We start from the raw sequence: 5,643 nt of genomic DNA, 5'->3' as shown, positions 1-5,643 counted from the left end.
CTTAGTGTCATCCTCTCATCCTCCACAACACTACACCTCAGCATATATTCCTCAAATTGGGAGACATAATCGCTCACAGGCCTATTTCCTTGTTTAAAATTATTCCATTGATCCAAAAGGTCACCAAGATAAGAATGTGGCAAATATTTTTCTTTTAATTTTTCTTTCATTTCAGGCCAATGAACTATGGGAGGTTGGTTTCGTCGCACTAATAGTTGTTCTATACTTTGCTAAAACAGTTTGGCCCGGCCGACTAGTTTCATTTTGGCAAATCTAACGCGTCGATTTTCTGGTAGATCATACCACTCAAAGAAATGGTCGATCTCACGGAGCCAGCCAGTAAATATAGCAGGATCTAAGCGACCGTCAAAAGTTGGGGCATCCACTTTAACATTTTTTATAATTTGATTGTCATGGTTTTGAGATTCTCTAAAGGCAACATTGCCTCTAAACCCCCTATTATTTTGAAAATCAAATATATCTTCACGATAATTTTGCCTTTGGGGTTCTCTCTCAGGACCTCTCTCATGGTGAGGGTAGTATGGAGCCTGTCGATGGGTCTCGACATTAGGAGCGGCACGCATGGCACCCGTGTTGGACGCACCGACGTCACTCCTAGTCTCATGTTGGTCACGACACATCTCAATAGCCTCAAGACGAGCATTGAGGTCATCCAATCTGGTAGTAATGGTTTCAATGGACTCTTGTAAAAATCGACGAAAATCTTCCATGGTATTGGGCTCCATGACAGACTGGGATGAAGGGTGAGATACTCTCCTACCACTACGAAGGTTCATATAAAGTGTCTCTACCACTAAAGAAATAAATGCAATAAATGAATGATGATATGCAAGCTAAGAGACCACAGCGAAGAATAAGGGTGAGATACTCCCTACAGCCACTTATGAAGTTTTCAGTAAGAGCCAGTCAGACTCAGCATAAAAAAATTGCAAACCAAGTAGTACAAGCTCCCGAGATCAAGACGGGGACTGCAGCTATGTCAAGACTTTCCCTCTAACCTAGCTAGTTCTACCTTTAATATTAATTTTTTTTTGTAACAAACAAAAAGAAGTAGGTAGGCAATATTAGGCTCAAGTGTTTGTTGAAATAAAACAAATGAATTAAGCAATGTAAATAGGTAGGCAATAGCAGGCAATAACAGGCTTAATATGTTTATGATCCACACCAACAGAATCCAATACCAACGACTATGGCGACGGCTACAGTGGTAGGGACAGCGGCGACAGTTGCGATGGCAGGGAGCTGCAAGAATGGTAGCGACGATTGGGATGAAGCAGTGGCAGGCCCGCGCACGGGCTGCAGCGACGACAGTAGTAGATGGTGAAGATGGTGGTGAAGATGGTGGCACAGCAGAGCAAGGGCCATGGAAATCGGCGGTGGCGTCGTCTGTGGAGGTCAGCGGCAGCATCGGCGAATAGAGAAAGATGGGATGATGGATGTTATCGGGCGACGAATCTCGTAGCGATCTGATGTTTGTAGAGCGATTGATCTGACGAAGAAAAGATGTGGCGCTGCGTAGAATCCAGGCGGTGGAGCATCTATAAACTAGGAAACGATCCGCTCTAATACCAAAGCTGATGCAGAACAAGTCTTGATTGTAGAGTTGAAAAGAAAAAGTAGGGAGAAATAATCAAACCCGAGGAATCCACCAATCGAGGTGTCAGAATCCACCGACGTTGGAATCCACCAACAAACACTCAATAGGCAAAAACTCTCAAAATATTCATTAACCCATAAAAGATGATTACATAGGCCAAATAAAGTAAAAGATAAAAGACAAAAATAGCCATAGAAGGTGACTAAAAGACAAGATGAACAATAGCCCTAGAAGATGACTAGTCACAACCCTCGTTAAGCCAAAGGGCCACAGGTGCAGCCCTTTTGTGCTTACGAGAATAAACATTACAAAAAGTGGTGTCCCCACCAAACTTGTTGCGTACAGATTGGAGTTGCTGAAGGGATCTCGGGTTCATCTCATGTTTCATCTATCGCTACTGCGGGCGAGAGTAGGAGTGGATCAGGTAGTGAGCACACAGATACCTTATCCAGTGGAGGAGATACAATCATATGAGCCGGTGTGTGTGTTGGCAAGACAGAGGCATCATCGAGAAGGTTGACTAGAGAATGAGATCTTGGTGGAGTGGTGATACACCTTATTAGTCTTTTCTTATTGCATTAGTTGTTTGTTTTCATTAAAATAAATTTCTTATAGGTCGCGTTCAAACGTAGAAGGGGTCGCGTTCAAACGTAGAAGGGGTCGCGTTCGAACGCCTACATCAGGTTCACAAAAACCAAGAACGCGAAATGCGCGTTCGAACGTGGTTGGGCGCATTCGAATGTTTGCATCTACTTCACATCGAAAGAGAACGCCTTTTGTGCGTTCGAACGCGATCGAATGCGTTTGAACGCGATCGAATGCGTTCGAACGCGATTGGCGGGAATCTACTAGAATTAGGGTTAATTTTTATTCTTATTTTGGCTTGTTGGCTAGCCTCTATAAAGGTGTGGATGGCAGCCAAAAGCATTATGCTATTGGAATATTGGTTTCTTGCCTCTCTATCTTCTCTCTACCCTAATCTTCCACCTCCTTCTTCACCAACATACCACCTCTACCGTTGGCAAGATCTCTCCTAATTTCTAATCTTCCTCATTTGTCGAGTCCTCCCTCTTCCTTGGGATCTCGACCACTTCTCCTTCGTCTTTATCATTTAAACAACATCAACCATCCAACCTCATCTCCATTATTATCCATAACCCTAACATCCACTCTACCCATCACCACCACCAACATTCGTAATATAACTTGTTTTTGTCCTAGTTGCACTTTGAATCTGTGAAGGATGTATACAGAAAAACATAGATCAGGGAGTTATGGATAGATTCCACTTTGTTTCATAATTTTCTAACTACGGGAGAATATTTGGTGAATATTTTCTTGCCGTTGCGCGGACTACTTCCTAAAATAAATTTAGATCTTGAAGGGATCATCCCGTAGCCTATCATTGGTATTAGAGCTTATCAATTTGGTATTGTAGACCCTATCATTAGTATTAGAGCCTATTAATTTGGTATCGTAGACCCTATCAAGTGACTTGAATGGCATTCCGACGAGGCGACGTGGGAGTCTGAGGAGGACATCATGGAACGCTTTCTAGACTTCTCACCTTGAGGTCAAGGTGACGGAAGCGTGGTGGATTGATACAATTAGAGCTGGATCAAGTTGTATCAAGAGAAATAAATTTGTTTTGGAAGAAAATAAAGCTTTTTGTTGGGAGGTGTTCGAACGCCAGGAACCGTGTTCGAACGCACTATGTGAACACCTGCAGGCGTTCACAAATATAGAGAACAGGATTTGTGCATTCGAACGGCCTCGAGCCCGTTCGAACACGTCCGTTCAAATGCCTGCACGCGTTCGCAAAGACAGAGAACAGGAAATTTGCGTTCGAACGGCCTCTAGCGCGTTCGAACGTACTGCAACGAGAACACTTTGTTTTAGGGTTTTATTTTTGTTGTTTGAGTCCAAGGGATAGCCTCTAAGAGCATCTCCAACCGAGCCAAATATGGAGCCAAAAATAGAGCAAGAGCCCATGCACTCCAACGCACCAAGCTCCATATATATTAAAATAATAATATAATATATATTATTATATTAGTTATTTTAAATTACTTAATAGGTCATCTTAGCGTTATTATCTTTTAATAAAAAATATGTGGTTAGAAAACTCTCATCGCGATCTTTAAAATAAGACTAATATTTAATAATTTTAGAAGTATTTTAAATTACTAATTTTTTAATTAAATGCATCGAAATTACATTACACGAAATAAACATCAAAATAAGCATTACATATCATTAACTAAAAACATCAACATTACATTACATGAAATAAGCAGAAATTAACCAAACATAATAAAAATAATAGATGTTTAATATTCTGGTAAGTCATCTCCGTAGCCACCGGTTCCGATTCCGGTTTCATTTTTAATGTATTTCATATTTGATGTATTTTATATCTAATGTATTTAAATATTTAATATTTACGTTGGGAATAATTTTAAGTAATTATATTTTATGACAAATAATTTATTAGACTCATTTTTATAAATAATTAAAATTTTAAAATTTAAATTAACTCAAAAATAATTCAATATTAGACTCATTTTAAAGGTCTTGATGAGACCTTTCCAATGGTATTATTTTGTTAAAAATCGATTAGTAAAACTAATTATATACTCAGTTTAACTAACTAAATTATTTAATAAAGGATACAAATGGAATTAAAAATATTGAATGTAATAATATTGAATGTATTGAATCTCTCTCTCTCTCTCTATCCCTCTCTTTTTCTCTTCTTCTTCCTTCTTGCCCTAACTTCTTATCGTCCCCTAACCTTCATTAGTTAGATCCTTCTCGTCGTCTATCGTGGCCCTACTTCTTCTAGGAGCGACCTCTTCCTTCCCTTCATCCTATTTCCCACTCTAATCACAAGTATCCATATCCACATATCATCTTCATCCTTCCCTTCCATCACCATCAAGATCTCCCTTCAATCCAAATAACCAACCCCTTCCCTCATCGGTCTGGTTCGTAACAGAGATCAACAGCATCATCAACAAGCCATGGCAGTTGGATTGTGGTAGCCCGGCTAGGGCTTGAAGGATAGCCCTAGGGTTTGGTCGGAACCATTTGAGTCGAATTGGCCTCTCGTCATACTCAAAGTCCATGCCCTTTATATCGAAATCAACTAGGATTGGGTCTAAGCCCTAAAGTCATTGAACTCCAATGACCAAGTTTGGACCCTTGAGCAGCAGCACGTACAGATCCAACCAAAACATCTTACCTTGGATCTTTACCTTGACTCCATCGCACCTACTATCAGTTCGCAAGACTTTACCATCTCAGATGATTGCATCAAACCCGATGGTCGAAGTCACCCCCAACACAATCTGTCACACCAACTTTTCATCCATGAAATTATGTATGCCCCCCGAGTCGATTACTTTGTCGACTCGGTGCTTCTTGATCTAACCCTCTATCCGTTGGGTTCAGAGTGTTCACGAGCTCTAATGTCTATGTAGGCTCAACTCAGCATGCACCTCATCCTCTTGATCCACAGTCTTCATGTTTGCTACAGTGCCGCCCCATAATTCTCTCTTAAAAATCCCACCAAGGGTTCTCTTAAAATCGTCACTATCATCAATATCGATATCATCAATAAGATAACCTTTAGGCGGGGGGAGTTCCTTATTGACTCGCTTCGGTCGAGCGAGTATTCCCTTCTCTCCTATTGGTCCATTGGACAACTGCATTTGTACTTTTGTATCAATCTTTCTGTCTACCCAAATCATTCTCTTAGCTAGACCCTAAAATGGCACGTGCTCTTGGTCGTATGTGGCTGGATCAGGCATGTTGGTCACAATAGGTGTCTCAACTGCAACTTGGGATTGCAAATCTAAAAAAGGGAACATTAGGTGCAACTACGAGTCATCTAGAAGATCAAATCAGTAGGCCAGTACATGTGCATAGTGGTCTAGTATGATGATGACATTCAGAGATGACATTAATAACTGAGATCTTGAAAAATTCATATAATTTCATTATCATCTGATATTATAGCATGG

The sequence above is a fragment of the Typha latifolia genome, chromosome 9 (assembly GCF_019914945.1).
Source record: "Typha latifolia isolate L0001 chromosome 9, TyphaL0001v2, whole genome shotgun sequence".
In the NCBI taxonomy this organism is placed as follows: Eukaryota; Viridiplantae; Streptophyta; class Magnoliopsida; order Poales; family Typhaceae; genus Typha; species Typha latifolia.
The sequence above is the reverse complement of the archived record's forward strand: the minus strand, read 5'-3'. Positions refer to the sequence as shown.